At 40.3% G+C, this 22,976-nt stretch overlaps 1 protein-coding gene across 2 annotated transcripts in view; it reads right to left on the bottom strand.

Moving 5' to 3' along the window:
- Window positions 1-22,976, bottom strand: part of TRERF1 (transcriptional regulating factor 1) — a 318,184-nt gene that overhangs the window by 278,364 nt on the left and 16,844 nt on the right. For both annotated transcript variants that reach the window (XM_086371663.1, XM_086371662.1), the window contains one exon: window positions 1,649-1,783. The gene's annotated coding sequence lies outside the window, so the exon portion shown is untranslated. The remainder of the gene's footprint in view (window positions 1-1,648; window positions 1,784-22,976) is intronic.

Below are 22,976 nucleotides of genomic sequence, written 5' to 3' on the forward strand. Positions count from 1 at the left end.
TATTATAAAAAAGCAAAAGCTAAACCAAGGTTCAGAGAAATATTTAATACTGTGTCTTCTCAATAATCCAAACCAGGAGAGGAAAGTGAAAAAGATTTTAGAGAATGCACAGTACCAGTTCTACAGCGTAGAAGCTCGTGCCTTTGTACATACTCCCCTGGCAGGCCTAGCTTTCTGAACTCACTTTTGCTTGGGAACCTGCCATGAGGAGTACAGGTATATTCTGGTCTGTTCCCCCAGTCATGTGGCAGGCCAAACAGTTTCTTCCCAACAGGGGTAGAGGATGGCATTTTGGAAGGTAATTTTGAAATAGGAGGGTATTAGCAGACTCACTTGACAACCAAGCTACATCCTCCAATCTAACTTTATAATGAATCCAAATTTTTATCTCCAAAAATATTAATATTTTTATAAAAAATAATATTTAAAAAGGATCCTAAGAATCCAAATGGGAGAAGAGATATACTCTTTTTAATTGGAATACAGTTGCTTTACACTGCTATGTCAGTTTCTGCTGAACAGCAAAGTGAATCGGCCATATGTATACATATATCCCCTCTTTTTTGGATTTCCTTCCCATTTAGGTCACCACAGAGCACTGAGTAGAGTTCCCTGTGCTATACAGTAAGATCTCATTAGTTATCTATTTTTTACACAAAAGTGTTATCACTCAGTTGTTTCTGTTTGTGACTCCATGGACTGTAGCCCACCAGGCTTCTCTGACCATAGAATTCTCTAGGCAAGAATACTGGAGTGGGTTTCCATTTCCTTCTCCAGGGGATCTTCCCAATCTAGAGATCGAACCCAGGTCTCCTGCACTGTAGGCAGATTCTTTACCGTCTGAACCACCAGTGTATATATGAGACATACTCTTCTGAATTGTCCCACCCTGCCTAGGATGGCTTTTGGTTCTGTCTTCCAGTTTTTAGGAGTGCACTGTTGGGGGCTCAGGGCTGGGAGCTCTCTAGGGTATTTCTGACTCAGCCTTTCCCGACAGGCTCCCCTGGGTATATATATGGGCTGTTTACCACTTTCCCACACTCTCAAGAGACAGCGCCCTTCACGCCTCCCAGAACAGTGAAATAGGAAGTCCTGACACCTACTCAAGAAATGTTTCTGAGTTACGTACCAAGAGAAATACTGAGGTTACAAAAATGAAAGAAAATCCACGAATTCTTTGGATGATCTCACAAACATGTCAATGACTATGAGAGTCTATGTTAAATTCTAGAATGGAAGTACAGACACAGGGGTTGTGGGCACACAGAGGAAGGGATGTTTAACTCTGTCTTGGGAGGGGAGGACTTCAAAGAGAATGCACATAATTTTTGGCCGTTAAGTAAGAGAATGCAGTAGCCTAAGTGGTAATAATATTAATGTGTGTGCTAAGTCGCTTCAGTGGTGTCCGACTCTTTGCAACCTCATGGCCCAAGGCTCAAATCTGCATCTCTTACATCTCCTGCATCGGCAGGTGAGTTCTTTATCAGTAGCACCACCTGGGAAGCCCAATAACATTAATAAGATATTAATATTGTAAGATATTATAATACCTTAATATTATAATAAGATATTAATATCAATGAAGTTTATATTAATAAATAATGTTGTTGCTATTAATATCTCATATAACAAGAAATGCAGGAAGTACCTGAATGCTTCGTTTTATCCTGGGCCTGGGGAGAGAAGCTTTCATTTTACTTCAAATCTTCTCCACTGTGGATCTGATAGGAATATTCCATTCTTATATTCCTCATTTCTGATTCAGCAGTTCTGAATTTCTCCACTAAATAAAACATATTAGAGGACGTTAAAAAATTTTAGTAACTCACTCAGGCCAAACAAGTTTCCTATATTTATGCTGCACGCATGAAGCAATACCTTTCAGTTCTGCAATGGTGACTGTATAACCTGGATTGTCCCCAAGCACTGGTGAGTGCTCCTTATAACAATCGTTTTAGGGAGACAAAGCAAGGCTGCAACTTTTACTGCTTTTATTTGATTACACAAGAGTAATACATGTGTGTTTTAGAATCTATGGGCAATAAAGGAAGTTGCATAAGCCGAAGGTGCGCAGAGAGACAAACGGGGCCTCTGGAGTTGTGGAATGCACAACTTATGAGATTATATATGGCAGCCTATTTCTGAACACAGAACGGGAAAAAATTCCCAATGATTCTACCTCCCAGCAACAACATTATTATTTTGCTAAGTTTCCTTCCAGTCTTTCTTCTAGGTAAATTGGATTTTAAAATTGTATTATCATGTGTACCTGCTCTATAATCTCTTTCACTTAACAATTAATGATAAACAGTTTAAATATTCTTGAACACATCATTCTCTATAGCACATTTTATTATTTCATTTAACAAACACATAGTATTTTTCCCTTGCCAGTCACTATCTTAAACTATTAAAAATATCAATTCATGTAATCCTACACAGATATCTTTGTTTGCCTCTCTAGACATCTCTACCCTTTTCTGCCCTGCTCTGTGCCCCGGAAAGGCCCTGTACAGAGAGCACCACCCAGCTTCTGTGCCCCTTGGATGTGGCCAACGACAAGTTGTCACTGGATTATCATTCCCAACCCCACTCTCTCCCTCTCTGCCTGTGTTAGGATTTGCCATGGGAGCTTACCTTCTACTAGAGTGTATGGGATAGAAATGTCTCTACTCTATTTACTTTAGCCTCAGTCATGGGACACGCTTTGGCCAATGGAATGTTCGTACACTTGGGGTAAGCAGAGGACTGAAAGGGACTTGCCTGTTTGGTTTGGCCTCTTGGCGGCTGGTCCTAAAATAAGGGGGCTAGGAAGCTGACCTGAACCCAAACAACCCAAAGCCTGAAGGAGCACTGTCTCAGTCAACCTGGGAGTGAGGAAAACAAATGTCTGCAGTTTGTAGCCAGTGAGATTTGGGATTATTTATATGTACCATTATTGCAGCAGTGGCAGACTAATTACAGATGTCTCAGAAGAAGCCTGAAGGGTGAGGTTAAGGTATGAAGGGTCACTGAGCTTTTAACAAAGACCACAGCTCCTCCGAGGAACTCTTTCTCGCTCCAGGTTCCAATACCTGCCTAGATGCTCTCTATGACTTCCTACCATTACTAGCTGAGAGTACTACACTATCCTTGGGGGTTTCAAGACATCCTGTCCACAGCTCTGCACAGAGTCCCTTTATTAAACTCTCTTCAAATTAACTAATTTGAATGTGTCATCTGTTTCCCACATGGGGTGTGATTTAAAAATCCTCATAACCATCCTATGATGTAGTACTATTGCTATCCTCATTTTATGGGAGGAAATTGAAACAGAGGCTAAGTAACTTGTGCAAAGTCACACAGCAAGTGGCAGAGCTGAGATTTGAATCCAGGCAGGCTGGATTCATGCTGACTTTACTATGTCACTGTAGGTTCATCTAAGGGGCCTGTGTCATAATTTATTTAGCTTCATATTATTTACATGATGTTTCTATGTCTGTTATCAGGTTTTTTCCTATTGTAAACACTGTTATGATGAATCTCTGTATAAGTAAATATTTGCTCATATTCAGCATTAAGAACATTTCTAAAAGTTGGAATAAAGAGTATGAACTTCTTTGTTCCTCAGCCCTTTATTTTTTAATATTGTTTCCTTTTGACTATAAAAATGATAAAATTCAATTAAAAAAAAATTCAAGCATTACAAAAGTATGTATCATAGCACACAAACGTCCCTGTATCCATACGTTTGATAAAAACATTGATCCAGGTTCTAAGTTCTCTTTAACAATAATTAATAGTAATTATTAGTCTTATTAAAAAATCAATAAATGTATACTGTAGAAATGTAGAAAAGTAAAAAAGAAAAAGAACAATCATGAGTAATCCATGTCATGCTCTGTGTGTATGTGATTATGTGTATATGTGTATATATGTGTATAAACAAACACGGGATCATGCTATGAATACAGCCTAGTAACATGCTTTTTTCACTTAGCAATATACATTGTCATGGATATTTTTTATGTAATTAAATATTCATCTACAATATTAACTGCAGAGTATATTTGTTTAATTGCCTCTCATCCCACTAGAACAATAGTGTGTCATTTATGCAACCAATTCCTTAGAACTAGATATTGTTTCTTCCTTTTAACTTCAATAAATAAAATTTCTACACACATGATTATAAAGAGATATTTGCACATATTTCCAATTATTACTTTAAAATATAGACAGACATGGCATTGCTGGATCAAAATTAATTCAGGTTAATAAGGTTTTAATTCCTGTTACAACTGGCCTTACAAAAAGACTACTGATTTATTCTCCCATCAGCAAAGGATATTATGGTTTAAAATTTTTTTCCAATATCATTAGGTAAGATAAAAAGTGGAGAGAGAGAGATCTTTTTGGTTTGTATTTACTTTCATTTGCTTATTAAGGAGATAGAAATTTAAATAATTTATACTTCTTTGACAAATTGGGTACTTTGCCATTTTTCTATTAGTATGTTTTTTTTTTTCCTATTTGCAAGAATTCTTTCAAATCATCATATACGTAGCAAAGGTTTGTCCTACACTGTCATTTATATTAAACCTTTTAAAAATTTATTTTTCATGTAGTCAAATTTAATCTGTTTTCACCCTTATGATGTCTGCCTTCTGTATTAAAATTAAAAAGGTTTTCTTCTCCCAAAGATCCAGAAACATTCACTGGTTCTTCTTCTAATTCTTTTGTAGCTTTATTTGTTTACATTAAAAGTTAATTTATTTTGGAGTTTTGGGAGAGATAGAGCCCTACTTTTATTAACATCTAAATGATCAGTCTATTTGCTCAATATCATTTACTAAATAAACAATCATTCCCATTGACCTGAATCAGCTTTAGCATATACCAAATTTCTAATATGCTTTGGGTTCTCTTTCTGGGCTTTTTATTTCATTCCACTGATCAATCAATTTTGTGCCAACCTCACTGCTTAAAACACTGTAGTTTAATAACTTTGAAAACCTAGAAGGAGAGTTATCCTCCTTCACAACTGTTTCTTTTCAAATTTTTCTTGAACTTTTCTTCAAGTTCATCTAGCAGATGAACTTAAGAATAATTTTGTTACATTCTAAGAAAAGTCTTGTTGGAATTTTTGTTAAAACTTCATTCAATTTAATGAAATTTGGGGAAATTATTATATTGAACTGTTCCACTTAGAAATATGATGGTATTTATTCCACGTTTCATTTGTGCAAGCCTTTTGGATCTCAAACTACAATTTGGGTTTTTCTTCACAAAAGTCATGCACAGTTATTCAAAGTGATGGAAGCTCCATGGTGGGTATTTTCAAATTCCAGGAAGCCCTGATTAGGAATCAAAAGACCTAATTCATAATTTTGGCTACTCATTTACTAGCTGGAAAAATTTACAGAACTCTTCTCAGCCTCACTTTTTCTCAAGTGGACTAATAACCCCTGCCTTTTCCTGCTGTCAGAGTTTGCCTGACGATTATATAAACACAGCAGTAGGAGAGCCATGCTAATATAGGGGTTATTATTTTGACACTGTATTGCTAAAAATGGGAATGTGCTTAGTAGGGATTTTGCCATATAAAACAATCCAACCAATCAAGTTATAATTATCCAATCAAGTAAGGACCAATCAAGTAAGGGACTCAAGAAGTGCCCAGCTGACTTGTCAGGACTAAATGGGTTTTCTGGAGGTGGGCCTTTCAGTGCTAAAACCAGCAAAGTCCCAGGCAAACCAGGAGGCACTGGCCATCCCAGCTGTCGAGCATCCCCTTCAAACTCTAAAATGCTATCCAGGGTTCTATAATAAGAGGAAATAGGCCTATGTTCCCAGGTTGCTTCTGGTCTAACAGTGGAGACATAGTGAATGTTTATGAAAAGATGAAGGAACGGGTATGTATATAATCATCTCCTGAGGACTGTGGTCCAATAGCCATCTCAAACGCAGAAGACTGGTTTGGACTGCAGGCTCCAGTGAAGGTGCTAGAACTAGACTTAAGAGCACTTGTATGGGATGGAGTCCAGGTGGGGGATGAACAGGAGGCACAAATCAGTGTTCTGTCGCAAGGAAGAGATGACTGAGCATTCAGTCCCCAGACTGGTACATGGGAGCGACTCAAGGATCATGTTGGCCAAAAAGTTCTTCTGAGTTTTCCCATAAGATGGTATGGAAAAACTCAAATGAACTTTTTGGCCAACCTAATATTTTGATTGAATACAAGTTGGTACCACAGAACGAGGATATGCGTGCAGCATCTATTTAGGGTTGCACATCCTGAAGTTCACAAGAGTAAACAATTAGAAATGCAGAAAACCACCTAAGAGGCTCTCTCATAAAACATGAAATAAAATACTATGAAATTTATACAATCAACATGTTTCTTTTTTTACTTTGGCTGCCAGAGTTCTAATGCTAAATTTAGTGCCCCAAATGACCTCAAAGACTAGTTCCCACTTACTCCTTCCACTTCCTTTAAGCAGGCATTGTTCTTTCATATCCTGAAATATCTTCGTTTGCATTGCTCTAGAAAAATCGCTACCTAAAGACATTATGAAAAAATCCGAATATAAGGAAAAAATGTAAAGAGGAAAGTTAAAACTTCTGATATTCCTTCTAAAAATAGCCACTGTTAATGTTTTAGTGCTCCCGCCTCCACACGTACCCACTGGCTCTTTCTTCCTGGATATGGTACTGAATATGTTTTCTAAATTGCTTTTTTAACTTAATAATACTTCACGAAGATTTTTTCCATTTCAGTACATCACTTCTATATCAGGACTCTTAGCTGTTACATATTTTTTCATTTTATGGTGATACTCTAATCTGTTTAAACAAGTCTCCTATGAGAATAGGACACTGAGATTTTTCTAGGTCTAGTTGTGTTCTCAATTATGCAACTGTCTGATCATTTCCTTGAATAAAATCCTAGGACTAAAACCATGGGGCAAAGTTCATTTTATATATCACTTAGAGGTCAAGAGACAGATTCTAGGACAGACTACTTGAGTTCAAATCCTTTATTTTCCAACTCTTGTGGCCATGGGGTCTGTCCTCTAATCCCTCCAGCCCTTGTTTTGTTTTTTTATCTGAAATTAAGATAGTTATTGTACCTGCTGCATCAGATTGTTGTGAGGATTTTTCAAAAATTATTATTATTTTAAAATTTTGGCTGCACCCTGCAGCATGTGATTCCTTAGATCCTGATCAGGGATCAAACCTGCACCCCTTGCATTGGAAGGTGGAGTTTTAATCACTGGACCGCGAGGGAAGCCCCTTTATGAGAACTTAATGTGTGGGTGAAGCATTCAGAACAGTGTCTGACATTGAGTGAGCACTCCATAAATATTTTCTGCTATTATATTGCAAAAGGGATCCCCAGAAAGAATATAGCACTTTTCATTGACACAAAGGTCAAGCCCTTTGAGTTATAAGGCTGAAATGAAAGTTAAAAAGTAGCAGTACAAGCTGCTCCTCTGCCCACCAGGAAGACAGTGCCAATTTACCTCCCCTCTGAGGAGTTTCTCAAAGGGACAAAGGCTTCTATCCTTCTGCAAGTGTTTTCATTCAATCCCCCTAGTGGCCAAAGAATGAGTTTTCAAGATAACTAAATAACCCTGTTCTTTGAGGACTGATTCACGCAACAGAAACAAAGCAACCTCAATTTTTTTTTTAATTTTAAAGAAAATATATAAGGACCCAAATAACACCCTCCAAGATCATCTAAGATGTCTGCTTTCTACAAGTTGCTAGCCTACTTTCCCAGACAGCTCGCGTTTGTTCCCAGGGAGGAAGGATTAAAAAATCTGGCTAAAGCAGTGGTTTTCAATCTTGGCTGAACCTCCTCGGTACCTTGACAAATAGAAATTCTCTAGAGATTTTTATTTGATCAGAGGGTAGTGTGGCTGAACATCAGGATTTTAAAAAGTTCTCCAGGAAATTCAAAGGTTCAGCTAAAGTTGAGAACCACCGGGCTAAAGAAAGTTGGCAGGGATGCTCTCAAACTCATTCTTTTCCAACCAGTTCTCAATCAGACAGAGAGAAGCTGCTTCCTCTCTCACCTTTTCCTCTGCCCTTACAAGGGTTCCAAAGAGAATAAACAGCAAACCTAAATAATCCCCCTGGGCCTAACTTCTAGTTGCCTCTGCCTGGCTAGAAATAAAGTATGAACCAAAAAGGCAAGCCACATAAGTAATTTTTAAATTTCTAGTAGTCACATTTAAAAAGTGAAAAAGAAATAGCTGAAATAAAGTTTAAGAATATATTTTATTTATTCCAAATACATCTAAAACAGTATCACTTCAATATGTAATTAATATGAAACATTATTAATGAGCTATTCTACAGTTTTTTTTTGTTTTCATGCTAAGTCTTTTTACTCTGGTGCTTATATTATGCTCACAGCACATAACAATTCAGACCAGCCATATTTTAAGTGCTCAACAGCCATATGTGGCCAGTGGCTGCCATATGGGACAGCATGGGGCTAGGGCTTAAATGCAAATTAAGTAACCTCTGTAGGGCTCAGTCTCCTTTAAAATGCGGACATGGTAATGCTGCTCCTTGGCATTATTACAAAGGTAATGAACTGCCTATAACAATGCTGGCAGTTAGAGAGCTCTCAGCAATGTTTAGTTTCTTTTGTCTTAAGGGAAAGAGATGCACCAGGTCAGGTGGTAGATGGAAATGACTCCTCTTTTTCCTCCAAAGCAGGGTTTGTCAGCATTTAACTCGTGTTCCCTTTTGCTAAACATTAAAAGCTCATGCTTCCTTTCTGAGATAGTTTTTAATCTCAGAATACAATTTTCAGGTCTCCCTGGTGGCTCAGTGGTAGAGAATCTACCTGACAATGCAGAAGACACAGATTTGATCCCAGATCCGGGAAGATCCTACCTTAGGAGGTGCTGAGGACCTCCTAAGTCCACGTGCCACAACTATTGAGCCCACACTCTAGAACCTAGGAACCACAGCTACTGAAGCCCCGAAGCCCTAGAGCCAGTGGTCCACAACAAAAGGAGCCTCCACCGTGAGAAGCCCACACACAGCAACTAGAGAGTAGCCACCGGGAGAAGAGTCGCCCCCGCTCACCGCAGCCAGAGAAATGCCTGCCCAGCAACAAAGATGCAGCACAGCCAAAAATAATTAAATAAAATTCTTTTTTAAAATACAACTTTAAGAATTTAACATCATGACTAAACATAAAAGAAACAGCACAACATATTGCTTTGTTTCACCCTCCCTCCCCCAATCTGGGAACATGAATCCTGCTCTGAAACATCTTCCTCACTTCAAGGCTAAACCTCAGATGAGCCTTACATCCATTTAGAGCTTTTTAATTTTAAATAATGTTTTAAAATCATTAACAGAACAATGTGTGCATGCTAAGTCGCTTCAGTCGTGTCTGACTCTTTGCAACCCTATGGACTGTAGCCCACCAGGCTTTTCTGTGGGTTGCCATGCCCTCCTCCAGGGGATCTTCCCAACCCAGGAATCAAACCCACATATCTTATGTCTCCTATATTGGCAGGAGGATTCTTTACCACTACAGCCACCTGGGAAGCCCAACAAAATAATACACATTCCCTAAACAAAAATCAGAAAATACACAAAAGCAGAAAGAAAAAAATGAGAAGCTCCAGGTTTGCAGCAGCCACAGAATAAGCACTCTAACAGCTTGAGTGAAGGTGCTCAGCAGGTGTTTCCAATCCTGGCTGCTCCTAGGCATCGGTTGACAGTTCCAGGATATACGATGCCCAGCCTGACTTCAAAGAGGCGATTTAGTTGGTCTAGGTGCTACGAGGGCATCAGGATTTATTTTTTACTGCTCCCAGATGAATTCTGATGAGCAGCCAAGAACCAGTGTTCCAGAGTAGTGAGTCTCAGACTTTACTCTGCATCAACAAGGCAGTGATCATGTCAAAAAAACACATATTCTGATTGAGCGGGTCAGGAGACAGGCCCCAGATTCTACCTTTCTGTGAAGCTCCCAGGTAATGCTGATGCAGCAGGTCTGCCAAGCATGCTTATTTTTTAAGATTTATTTATTTTTGGCTGTGGTGGGTCTTTGTTGCTGTGCGTGGGCTTCCTCTAGCTGCTGCAAGCCGCAGCTACGCTCTAGCTGTGGTGCGCGGGCTTCTCTTGCTGCGGAACACAGGCTCTAGGTGCTTGGGGTCAGTAGTCATAGTGTATGGGTTTAGCTGCTCTGTGGCGTGTGGGACCCTCCTGGACCAAGGATCAAACTGGTGTCCCCTGCACTGCAAGGTGGATTCTTAACCACTGGACCACAGGAAAGCCCAAACATACCTTTAATACTCCATATCCTTCATTATTCATAGATACCTATATGTATTTTTTTCTCTAAAAATTCCTACCATAGCAACTATACGCCAATAAAAGTTAATGAAAAAAATAAAAATTCCTACTATAGTCTTGTTTTATAATCTGCTTTATTCAACGATCCATCATGATTTCCTTTGCATGTTAAAAAACATACACACCTGCAGAAATCATTTTGTTTGGCTACATGAGATCCCATGTTAAGGACATATTTGACTTCCCTGGCAGTCCAGTGGTTTAGACTTGCCCTTCCATTGCAGGGGGTGTGGGTTCAATCCCTGATTAGGAAGATAAGAGCTCACATGCCTCACAGCCCAAAAAAAACAAAACATAAAACAGAAGCAGTATTGTAACAAATTCAAAGAAGACTTTTAAAATGGTCCACATAAAAAAAAACTTTAAAAAATAAAAAGGATATATTACTGTAGGTCATTTAGAGCAGTACTTTTGAGGGTGGGATTTGGAACTCGTATACAATCAGCAAAGTTCAACCCCTGGCTCCATTCTGGTGACACAGATCAGGGATGAGGTTCTCCAAGCAATTCTGATATACTATCCCTTTTTCTCCTCCTAGACTTTGAAAACCACTGATTTAACAAGTTCCTATTTAGGGGGCATTAGATTCCAACTGTTTTTCATAGCAAACATAGCACACACAAAAATATGAAAAAAAGAATAACCACATCAATCTAATGAGATAAGTGTTATTACTGTCTCCATTTTACAGATGAGTGGCTCCTAGAAATTTGCATATGTAAAAATTTGCCCATGAGATGGCTGCTATTTATTCACTTGGTTTGGGAATCATCAGGATTCCAATTTAGCCCTTTTGTGCTTGTGGGAAGGATAACCATGTTTCCTGGATAAAGCCCAGTTCAGAGTGCTGAGCACAGCCATGGCCCTGCCACATCCCTGTCCAGAGGAGCAAAACCCCAGACAGAAACACATGTCTTCCATGGCCACAGATGGATGGATCAGAAGTAGTGGATCAAGGTCAGCCAGTGAGTGGCCCAGCTAGCAGCTTACAAGGAGCTATACTATGAAAACTCATGCTCATTAGATGGGAGGCAGTACCATGGGGTAATAGATGCCACAGAGGCCCAGAATGCTCGATAAGCAGCAGTTTGGAGAGAACACAAACTATGAGGCAGAGAAAAGAAGAGGGCAAGGTAGGCTGGCAGAGACAGAAGTGTGAGAAGCAGAGGCAGAAGGGGGCTGTGTTGCTGTCATGCTGAGGGGTGAGCAGTCTCCTGCCCAGGTGGTGACACATCACTGTCTTTAGGGCTCTGGGTTCTGAACCCCTTTCTGGTCTCTGAGCTGTGTTCTACATCCAAAGCCCAGAGACGAATCTACTGTAGGTGCCTGCAGAGCCCTGATCAATTACCATGTGACTCTGCAATCATTGTGTAACCCCCCTCCCACTGGGGGAAGGGAATTATTTGAGGAAAACCAAGGAAGATCCTGTTTATAACCAGCAAGAGAGTCTAACACACTCCCAGTAATTTGATTCATTTATTAAATTTGACAAATAGAAGATATAAAATCTGATTTTAATGGGAAGAAAAGTGTAAACACAGGGTAACTGAGGGAGGAGGAGACTGGGGGACCCCTGGGGAAGCAGGAGCAAAAGAGGGGAGAGGACATTGCAGGGGTGGACAGAGTAGGGCAAGAAGAAAATGAACTTCATCAGTGGCCAGTCTATTTCTGGGAACCTGGCTGGCCAGTCAGAAAGCGGACCCAGCTGTTGGCTGGAGTAAAAGGGAAAGGCAGCTGAGCTGCACAGTGATATCCAGAAAGTGTGAGGGGCATGGGATGACCAGAGAAGGCTCAGCTGGCGCAGAAAGCAGTGACTCCCCGGAGGCGACCTTTGTGCTTTTGATGACCAACCAGAAGTAGCAACCAGATTTGCCCATCTGGAATCCAGTCTCTAGCCATAAGCAGAATAAAGAGTCTGGTCTAGGGACTTCGCTGGTGGTCCAGTGGCTAAGACTCCATGCTCCCAATGTAGGGAGCTTGGGTTCCCAGTCTCCTGGTCTTGAATTAGACAGCCAAGTCAAGCTGGTAAAATGTATCAAACACCATCTTTCAGTGGAAAATGGGATCATCGACTCTTTCTATTTGTTAGCACATGGCGACTCCAGACCTGTTCCAGTACACATTTCCCCTGGGGAAGCTTCTACAAAGGTGACTGGGGAGACCACAGAATTGTGGAGCCAAGTCTCCACAATTGTGGAGAAAGGAGAAGTAGAAATTCCTTTTACTTTGTCCTATGTTATCAGGCCTGCTGAAGAGAAACAGGGTCTGTTGAACTAAATTCTAGTCCAAACAATACAATTAACTTCCTCCTCCTCCTTTTCCTTTTCCTTCTCCTCCTTTTCCGGCTCCCTGAAGCTTCCAGAAAGTAAATTTTACATTTTTCATTCAATATTACTTCTGTCATGCCTGATGATACTAAACTGTATAATATGCATCTACTTAGAGGAAGGTGTCACCTTACAGACTATAATTGAGTTTGAAGGATGGTGGAGAGCCAATCTAGTACTGGACACTATTATTTTAAAAATTTACTCATCGGTTCATTCCAATGCTGTTAAATAGTTCCAACGCTGTTAAAGGAAGTTTTTGGACTGTTTTACAAAGCCAATATTACATTGATACAAAACCCTGGAAAATACAGCAGCCAAAAGAAAATCACAGACAAATATCACTCATGAATACAGATGTTTTACACCTGAAAGATTCAACACTAATTTCTGATAAAAATCTCTTAAAAGAAACAAGGAGTATTTTCTTAACATAATAAATGTATGCAGTCAAACGGAAACCAGTGTCAGGCTTAATGGTGAAATTCTAAAAGGATACCCAGCAAATCTAGAAAAAGACAAAGACCCCCACATCACTACTATCATTTCATGTTGTTCAGAAGGTATAAGGCAACGCAATTATAGAAGCTCCCGTATCCTAAAACATCTTGGCACAAATAAAACCCAACTGCTTTTTATAAATATATTTAGTCTTTGTAACGGGAAAACCTGGGAGCGGGAAGTGGGACTCTTCTGGTCTGGAGGAATTAGGCACATTTTAGGGCAGGGGCACACTAGCCGACAGAAAACGGGATTAGGCGTCAGGTACCGGATGTTAAACGTGGGTTCGATCCCTGGGTCAGGAAGAACCCCTGGAGAAGGGAATGGCAACCCACTACAGTATTATTGCCTGGGAAACACCATGAACAGAGGAGCCTGGCAGGCTATAGTCCATGGGGTCCCAGAGAGTTGGACATGAGTTAGCATGCATACACACGCACATTGGATGCTAAAAACTCTGGCCTCCTCTGCTTCTACTCCTAGAAGATGTCAGCCTGCCTTGCACCATTCCACAAGGAGATGGAAGAAGACTTATCTGGGAAATCTGACCAGCTCACAAGGAAAGACATGAAGATATATCAAGGGTTCCCTTAATGAAACCAACCAGCCAGAGCACTCAACAAATCCTGCCCTACACCATCAAAGATTCCAGTCAGGTTAAACAAGAGCAAATGACCAAAGATCACCCAAGCATCTAGGAAAACTTATAACATGAAGCATAGAAACCAAAATGTGCAAACAGAAAAAGGAACTTGGAGGAAATGGATTATGGCCATCAGCCAAGGAGAAAGAAAAAAAAAAAAAAGCAAAAACTATCATTAACATCCTTAACTGCCCGGCAGTCCCATCTAACACCAATCCCTGGCAGTGGTTAAGACTTTACCTCCCAATGCAGGGGGTTGGGGTTCCATCCCTGGTCAGAGAGCTAAGATCCCACGTGACTCATGGCCAAAAACCAAAGCATAAAACAGAAGCAATATTGTAACAAATTCAATAAAGACTTAAAAAATGGTCCACATCAAAAAAATATTTTTAAAAATCCTTAGAAAAATGAAAAGCTATTGTGATACTGCATCCATAAAATAAGAATAGACTGCTATAAAGAAAACATATTCAGAGAAAAAGAGTGAGAAAGAGCTCTTGAAATTTAAAGACATGATATCAGAGATTTGTTTTCAATCTACAGAAGGTCTGGAAGATGATAGAAAATCTCCCAGAGTACAGAGCATAAAAACAAAGAGATGGAAAATAGGAAAGAAAAGATAAGAAAATTGGAAGCCTGATCCAGGAGGTCCAAGACCAGAACAATACAAGTCCCAGAAAGAATAAACAGTGAACATAAAAGGGAGGAGACCATTATAGAATAACTCAGGAAAATTTCCCAGAACTGAAGAGCATGAGCTTCTAAATTAAAAGGGTTCCACACAAAGAATTAAAATAGACCTTTACTAAGGCATATCACGAAGGCAATGGCACCCCACTCCAGTACTCTTGCCTGGAAAATCCCATGGACGGAGGAGCGTGGTGGGCTGCAGTCCATGGGGTCGCTAAGAGTCGGACGTGACTGAGCGACTTCACTTTCGCTTTTCACTTTCATGCATTGGAGAAGGAAATGGCAACCCACTCCAGTGTTCTTGCCTGGAGAATCCCAGGGACGGGGGAGCCTGGTGGGTTGCCGTCTATGGGGTCGCACAGAGTTGGACATGACTGAAGTGACTTAGCAGCAGCAGCAGCAAGGCATATCATTGTGAAATTTTAGAGCAAAGGGGACAAAGAAAAAAAAATCCTCCAAATTTCTAGAAAGGAAAACAAAAGACTCATGTAAAAGATGAGGAGGGACTTCCCTTGTGGCCCAGTTGTTAAGAATCTGCTTCCCACTGAGGAGGGCATGGATTCAGTCCCTGGTCAAGAAACCCACATGCAGCAAGGCAAGAGAACCCGCACACTACAACTAGAGAGAAGCCCACGCACCAAAGGAAAAGATTCCCGCGTGCCAAAACAAAGATCCCATGAGCTGCAAGGAAGACCCAATGCAGCCAAAGAAATAAATATATTTTTAAAAGATAAAGTAGTGCCACAGTCCTCAGTGTTGTCAAGAATATGGGGAAACAGTTATTCTCACAAGCTTTTAGTGGGCATGTAAATTAACACATTATCAGAAGAGAGGAAATTGGCTGTATTTATCAATACATGTGGTATACATACCATTTGAACCAGCAACTCCTTATACTGTAGATATATTCTTATATGTTTATGAAACCATGTGAAGAAGATTTTTTGTGTTAGATCTCTTCAGCAGTGACTTCTGTTGTGTTAACAGGACTCAAGATAACAGATTTTAATGAGGAAAAGTCAGGGCCAGCAAGAGAAGGCCTGTGATCCTTAATAACCCGTTTGCCCCTGGAGACATATATTAGGACCAGGCAGTCTACTGTATATGCAGTGTGGGTCTGTGTTCCATAGGAGGGGCCCCCATGCCCTAAGGGGCTCCCCTCTTTCAGGGCACACAAGAGAACCATCTTATCAATGAAGCACAAGGTTAGACATTGTGCCACTTGGATATGGTGCCAGCCAGAGTCTAGACATTAGAGTGAGGCAAGTAAAGCACTGATCTCTGGTGTAAAATTTAAGAGAGCACCAGAAAATTCAGTAATCAAAATAAATCATATTTTAATAAAATATTTTAAAATAAAAATTAATGTATGATCCAAAAAGGACTTGGCACCACACTGTTACTGCTCCTATCTTCATTTAAAATTCTGATATTCTGCTCTTCATGGATTTTTGTGGCAATTAATATTAATTTAAAAATATTGCATTAAATATTATTTTTCTTGATTACTGGGATTTGAGTACCTTCTTAATTTTGTATCCAAGCATGTTAGTCTCAGCTCTTTTGCTATTGTTTACTGCGTCCTCTTGGAAAGCCAACTGCCAGTACCTGGATGGGGGATCCACGTTCCTGGCAACAAGTTCAGTTGTAGCTCCACCCACTGGGAGAAGGGTGGAGGGAAACACCAAGTTCTGGTTGGCTCACTGTCCAGACTACCCAGAGGAAGCACTTTTGGACAATCCCTGCAGCACAAAGATGTTCAGTGAAACAGTCAGGCAGAAAAGGGTTGGCAACAACCTAAATGACCATCAATAGCCATCAATTAATTGGTTTGTCTGGTCACACTACATGGCATGCAGGATCTTAGTTCTCCAACCAGGGATCAAACCCATGCCCTCTGCAGCGGAAGCACAGATTCTTAACCACTGGACCACGAGGGAAGTCCCCAGTAGCAACTAATTAATTTTAATCTTTGTACTGCATTAACTGATACAATTTTATTTTGTATTGGGACATAGCCGATTAACAAAACAATGTTATGACAGTCTCAGGTGAACAGCTAAGGGACTCAGCCATACATATACATATGTTCCTTCTTCCCCAAACTCCCCTCCCAACCAGGCTGCCACACAACATTGAGCAAAGTTCCATGTGATATACAGTAGGTCTTTGTTGGTTATCAACTTTAAATACAGCAATGTGTACATGTCCATCCCAAACTCCCTAGCTATCTCTTCCCTATTCGTCCCCCCAGGAAACCATAAGTTTGCTCTCTAAGTCTGTGAATCTCTTTCTATTTTGTAAATAAGTCATTTCTATAATTTCTTTTTAGATTCCACATATAAGGGATGTCATATGATACTTCTCTTTCTCTACCTGACCTACTTCACTCAGTATGACAATCTCTAGGTCCATCCATGGGCAACTAATTAATTTTTAGAAAGGAATTCTATGCCTCTGTGAAAAAGAATGAGATATAAAAAGTGAACAAAAGCAAGGTATGGAACAATTCATATAACATATCTCCATTTGCAGTTTTAAGAATGATACATGATATTAGTGATTAATAATTATCATTCAGTGCTTTCTATGTGCCAGGTTCATTTCACCTCCATTAACACTCTATGAGACTAATACTATTATTATCCCCATTTTACAGACAAGGAAACTAAAATCCAGGGAAATTAGATAACCCTTTCAAGGTCACCCAGCTAGCAACTGGAGGAGCCAGGGTTTGGACACAAAGATAGTATATTCACAAATAGTTTATGGAAAGACATAACCAAAACCCTTAATATTTATCTCTGCCCAGTGAGATTGAGAACCTATGTTCTTTTCGATTGTTTGAACTTTCTTTTTACAGTTAGGGTGTCCGGATAAAATACAGGACACCTATTAAATATCTGAATCTGATAAAAAAGTTATTTTAGCATAAGTACATCCTATACAGCATTTGGGACGTACTTATACAAAAAAAAAATCATCTGTTGTTTTTCTGAAAGTCAAATGTGACTGGGTGTTCTATATATTTTTTATTTCCTATATCTGACAACCTACTTATGGTGACCTTTTCTTTGGCAAAGCCAGAAGTTCTCTTGATACTGCCATCATGAAATATCGGTTCTCCATCAGGGTGCCACCTTTGATAAAGCAGGATTTCAACAGGTGGCCTAATTCAGATATTGAAGTTACTTGATTCACTTATGACATTAATTAGGGATGATTCAGAAACAACTATGCCTGAAGCTCTGTCTTCCCTTGATTTTTGATGAGATGTGATGCATCATCCCCCAGGAGAAAATCCAAGGGCCCTTAAAGATACAGTTTGGTTCTACCCCTACACTGTAGAGACATTCACCCTGGTCCAGGGAGAGGCTTTTGTTCTTCCAGCGCCCTGTCACCAAACAGCAGGCATAGATTTTAATGGGCATATGGGACCCTGGGGACAGACGTCCCACATTTGGGTACTGTATCAGAATTTGTATAGGGTTGGAACCACAGACTGTCTCCGAAGCTTATAAACAGCTGTACTTGCCACCCTTCCTCTGGGTCCCTATCAGCAATCAGTGTAGGAGGTGTGTCTCTGTGGCTGATGGAAGCTAGAGCCTTTTGGGATTCCTGAGCGAGAGGAAAGAATTGGCCTTAGGATTCTCCTCCTGAGGATGCTGAAGCCCAGGCTCCTTTTGAATGTCAGTTATATCAGCTGCTTATTGAATTCAAAACAATAATTGGACATCAAGTATTTCTGCGTCCCAAGCTGTGCAACGGGAATTGGTCACGTTCAGACAAACGCAAGCTCCCTTGTTAAAGAGGAACCCCAGTGATAGGAAAGCCCAGCCCCACCAATGTTCGTCTCTCCTCCCGGCGCTGCAGAAGCCAGCCCTGGGCAAGAGCGCCCCCTGCAGACACCCGGCATCACTGCAGAGGAAGCGCTGTATTAGAGCTGAGGCTTCCATCTTCCTTTAAAAAAACTGCCTTCAGCGGCAAACATCCTACACCTCGCCTGGGGTGGGGGTTATTTCGAGAAGAGCATGAAGGGTCTTATCTCTATGCAAGATTAAAGGCAGTCTCCATGACACGAACCTGGTCTCTAGAGATAAAAATGGGACATTCTCTTAGTTATTCAAGTTCTTGGGCTGTGATTAAACGTTTACACCATTGGCTTGGCTGCTTGATTCAACTGACTGGCAGTTCTCACAAAATTAAGATCCTGGTTCCTCTTGTGGATGCCACGAAACCCCTGGTAAGGAATCCTGTTGGAACAAAGCCGGAGATACTTTGACAAGATGAGGGAGGCAGGCAAGCCGACACAAGAACAGAGTGATCACAAGGGAAAACGAACGCTGCCTTGGCAAGGGTCTGACAATGTATTTAACAACCAACATGCTGCATTCAACAGCCCCATGAGGTTGGCCTTCCCCCACCTACTTCTGTGCCTGGAGGTAACACCCTGCCCACTGCTGAAAGCTACACAAGTTTCCCTGCTGCCCAGCCCATCAAGGCCAAAAGTATGTTCTCAGAACAATTAATACTTAATTAGTAAAAGCTGCCATTATGGAATCAACTCTTAGGGAGCTTACTAAGGAAACGGTGCAGAAATATGATATTCCTGATTCCTTATATCTGGTGATGACACCTGTAAAAGAACCTGGTAAATACAAATAAGGAGTTTTTTAGTTTTTTTTTAATTCATTCATTAATTTGGCTGCCTTGTCATAGTTACAGTGCGTGGGCGTCCCCAAATAAGTTTTAAACTTAGCTTTGATAAAGCACAAGTGCTTTAAGGATTGCAAAAGAGTGGGCAAAGGATTATGAACTGGGAAACATACAACTAAACATATGAGTCTAAAATGAAATTTCCCTCTGCCTTTTGGGTTTTATACAATGTGGGCAACCAGCCTGATGCTAATTCACTGAGTAATCTGGGACAGGAACTTATTTCACAATTCACCAAAAATATTAACATAAAAATGAAAACGCCTTTTAACTAAATGGTAGGTAAACTTACTAGCTGGGAATCAATCAGGATAGTGAGAAGGAGGGAGGCCCAGGAAATGCTGAATATGATCATAATCACAAATTTAGTGTCCAAATCATGTGAGGAGTCTGATTGAATTTCCTCTGCTAATATAGCTCATCTGATCTTATTTCTTTTAATTCTGGCTCCTGCTGGTCAAAGACCAATCCTTGATGTATGTGGCATTATTCCCTCCATTGCAAAGCAGTATAACCTACAGCATGACTCCTCATGCATTAGTTGTGGACTAACTGAACACATAAGAATCTCCCAAGCCAGGGTGAAGTGTATAATAAAAAATAGCCAGGTACTCTAATTAATAACATTGGATTCTCTGGTGGTTCAGATGGTAAAGAGTCTGTCTGCAATGGGGGAGACCAGAGTTCAATCCCTGAGTCAGGAAGATCCCCTGGAGAAGGAAATGGCAACCCACTCCAGTATTCTTGCCTGGAAAATCCCATGGTCAGAGGAGCCTGGTAGGCTACAGTCCATAGGGTCACAAAGAGTCAGACATGACTGAGTGACTTCACTTTCACACAGTCTTTGCAGATAGAAGATTATGTGAGTATAAGCTCAACTACGGAAGGATTCAACATTCCATTGGTAACAATAAGTAATGGATCAAAACAAATACCAATAGTAATTGGTGTCTACAGGCCCTAGATCATTGCTGCTGCTGCTGCTGCTGCTGCTGCATCGCTTCAGTCATGTCCGACTCTGTGCGACCCCATAGACGGCAGCCCACCAGGCTCCCCTGTCCCTGGGATTCTCAAGGCAAGAACACTGGAGTGGGTTGCCATTTCCTTCTCCAATGCATGAAAGTGAAGAGTGAAAGTGAAGTCACTCAGTCGTGTCCGACTCCTAGAGATCCCATGGACTGCAGCCTACCAGGCTCCTCTGTCCATGGGATTTTCCAGGCAAGAGTACTGGAGTGGGATGCTATTACCTTTTTCCTAGATCATTGGGTATGCCTTTTTAAATGTACACTAGTGCCCTTTTAGAAATACAAAGTGAATACATCCCTCCCTTCCAGTCTACAGTGAATTTGTTTAACTGACTCAATCTGGGAGGCTGGGAATTCTATTCCTGCAGGTTCTGACTCTGCGTGCCATATTGCACTAGTCCCTTGGCAGTGGGGAAAAATAGGACCATTTACATTTCAGGCAAGAGAGTAAGTGTGTTCTATGAGAAATCTGACTAGACTAAGGGGAAAGACCTAGATATACTGACATCAGAGATTTCCCAGTGAAATGTCCCAGGCAGATCATCCTATAGCAAAGTCCACAATTGATATACCCTACCCATGCATTCAGAGCGTCTTGTCAGATTTTTAGTCTCCCACTCTTAAAAATGAGCCAACAACCACAGATTGCAGCCTCTAACAGAAGAAACAATAAAACTAACAGAAAAGAAGAAACCTGGATAAAACTGAAGCTATATAGGAGGGAAGAAAACTCCAACAACAAAACACACCCACAACCACACCTATAATTTATATCCTCAGAGACACACTATTGAAACCATAAAAGAATAAGATATTATTTAAAGGAGTCAATGAATGAAATTGAAATCCGAGAAACCAAAAATGGAAAGAAGAAATGAAAAACTGATCAAAAGAGGAGAGGGAGGCTCAAGAGGGAAGTGATATATGTATAACTGTGACTGTATAACCAATACAACATTGTACTCTTCTTCCAATTAAAAAATAAAGTAAAAAAATAGAAAAATTGATTAAATGGAAATCTCCCAGAAAGAAAACCAGAGAGAGGGAATTCTCTGGCGGTTCAGTGGTTAGGAGTTGGCACTTTCACTGTTGGGGCCCAGGTTCAATCCGTGGTTGGCGAACTTTGATCCTAAAAGCTGTGTGGTGCGGCCAAAAAAAAGAAAAGCAGAAAGGCAAAGAGACAGAAATAAGAGAAAAGATACAAGAAATAGAAGACTAGCCCAGGAAGTATAGGAGGGAAAAAAAATAGAAGAGAACATTATCTCATTATCTTTAAAAACTAATTCTTTAAAATTTCCCAGACTGTAAGGACGTGAGTTTTCACACTGAAAGGGCCCTCTGAGTGCTCAGCATCAGTGAATAGAAATTGACCCACACTGAGTCATATCATTGTGAAATTTCTAAGGATAAAAAGAAGATCCTTTAGACTTGCTGCTGCTACTTCTGCTAAGTCGCTTCAGTTGTGTCCGACTCTTAGCGACCCCATGGACTGCAGCCTACCAGGCTCCTCCGTCCATGGGATTTGCCAGGCAAGAGTACTGGAGTGGGTTGCCATTGCCTTCTCCAAGACTTTCAGAGATAGAAAAACTGATCATAAATAAAGAATTAGAAATCAGAATGTCTAGATTTCTCAATAGGTATACTAAAAGTTAGAAGACAACTAGAAGCTGCCTTCAAAATTCTGGAGGAAAATTATTTCCAACCTCTAACTCTATACTCAGGCAAACTATCAATCAAGTGGCAGAGCAGAATAAAGATAATTTGACAATCACAAGGTCCCTAAAGTGTATTTCTCATGCAACCTTTCTTTGGAAACTACTGGAATATCTGGTTCATCAAAATGAAGGTGAATCAAAGAATGAAGAAGATAAGAAGACATAGAATCCAAGACACAGGAACTGCAACACCAGGAGGATGAAGGGAATCTTAAGGACAATGGAGACTGGAGATTCCAAAGAGAATGTGGAAAGAGATTTCAGAATGTTGGCTATGTAGCAGGCAGGGGTGGATCCAGGCTTTATGGAGCCTGAAGCTTATACAATTCGGGGATCCTCTTTAAGAAAGTAAAATACAAAATTACAAATACAAATGTTGGTATGAAAATGAATGTTTGAATATTTGAATAAATGAATATTTATGTATTGATAGAATGAGCAAGCAAAACAAACCACAAATTTGAAAGAGCTGACAAATACCACAAACATCACAAAAATTCAGAAAAATAGAATATTATTTTATGAGTTAACTACTTGATTCAAGTTTCTAATATCTTTACTCTATATTTTTCAGCTGCATAATTTTTCTCCCAATAATTTATGAAAAATTTAAAGCCTATAGAAAAAGTTACAAAACCTTTACAATAAATACCAATACCTATCACCTAAATTCTACAGTTACCATTTTACTATACTTAATTTATCAAAGATCTGTCAATCTATCCAATTCTCCGCTGCTACTGCTACTGCTAAGTCACTTCAGTCGTGTCCGACTCTGTGTGACCCCATAGACGGCAGGCCACCAGGCTCCCCCGTCTCTGGGATTCTCCAGGCAAGAACACTGGAGTGGGTTGCCATTTCCTTCTCCAATGCATGAAAGTGAAAAGTGAAAGTTAAGTCGCTCAGTAGTGTCTGACTCCTAGCGACCCCAAGGACTGCAGCCTACCAGGCTCCTCCATCCATGGGATTTGCCAGGCAAGAGTACTGG

Source organism: Bos grunniens, chromosome 23, assembly GCF_055505025.1.
Source record: "Bos grunniens cultivar Pamir isolate PY7600 chromosome 23, Bosgru_T2T1.0, whole genome shotgun sequence".
NCBI lineage: Eukaryota > Metazoa > Chordata > Mammalia > Artiodactyla > Bovidae > Bos > Bos grunniens.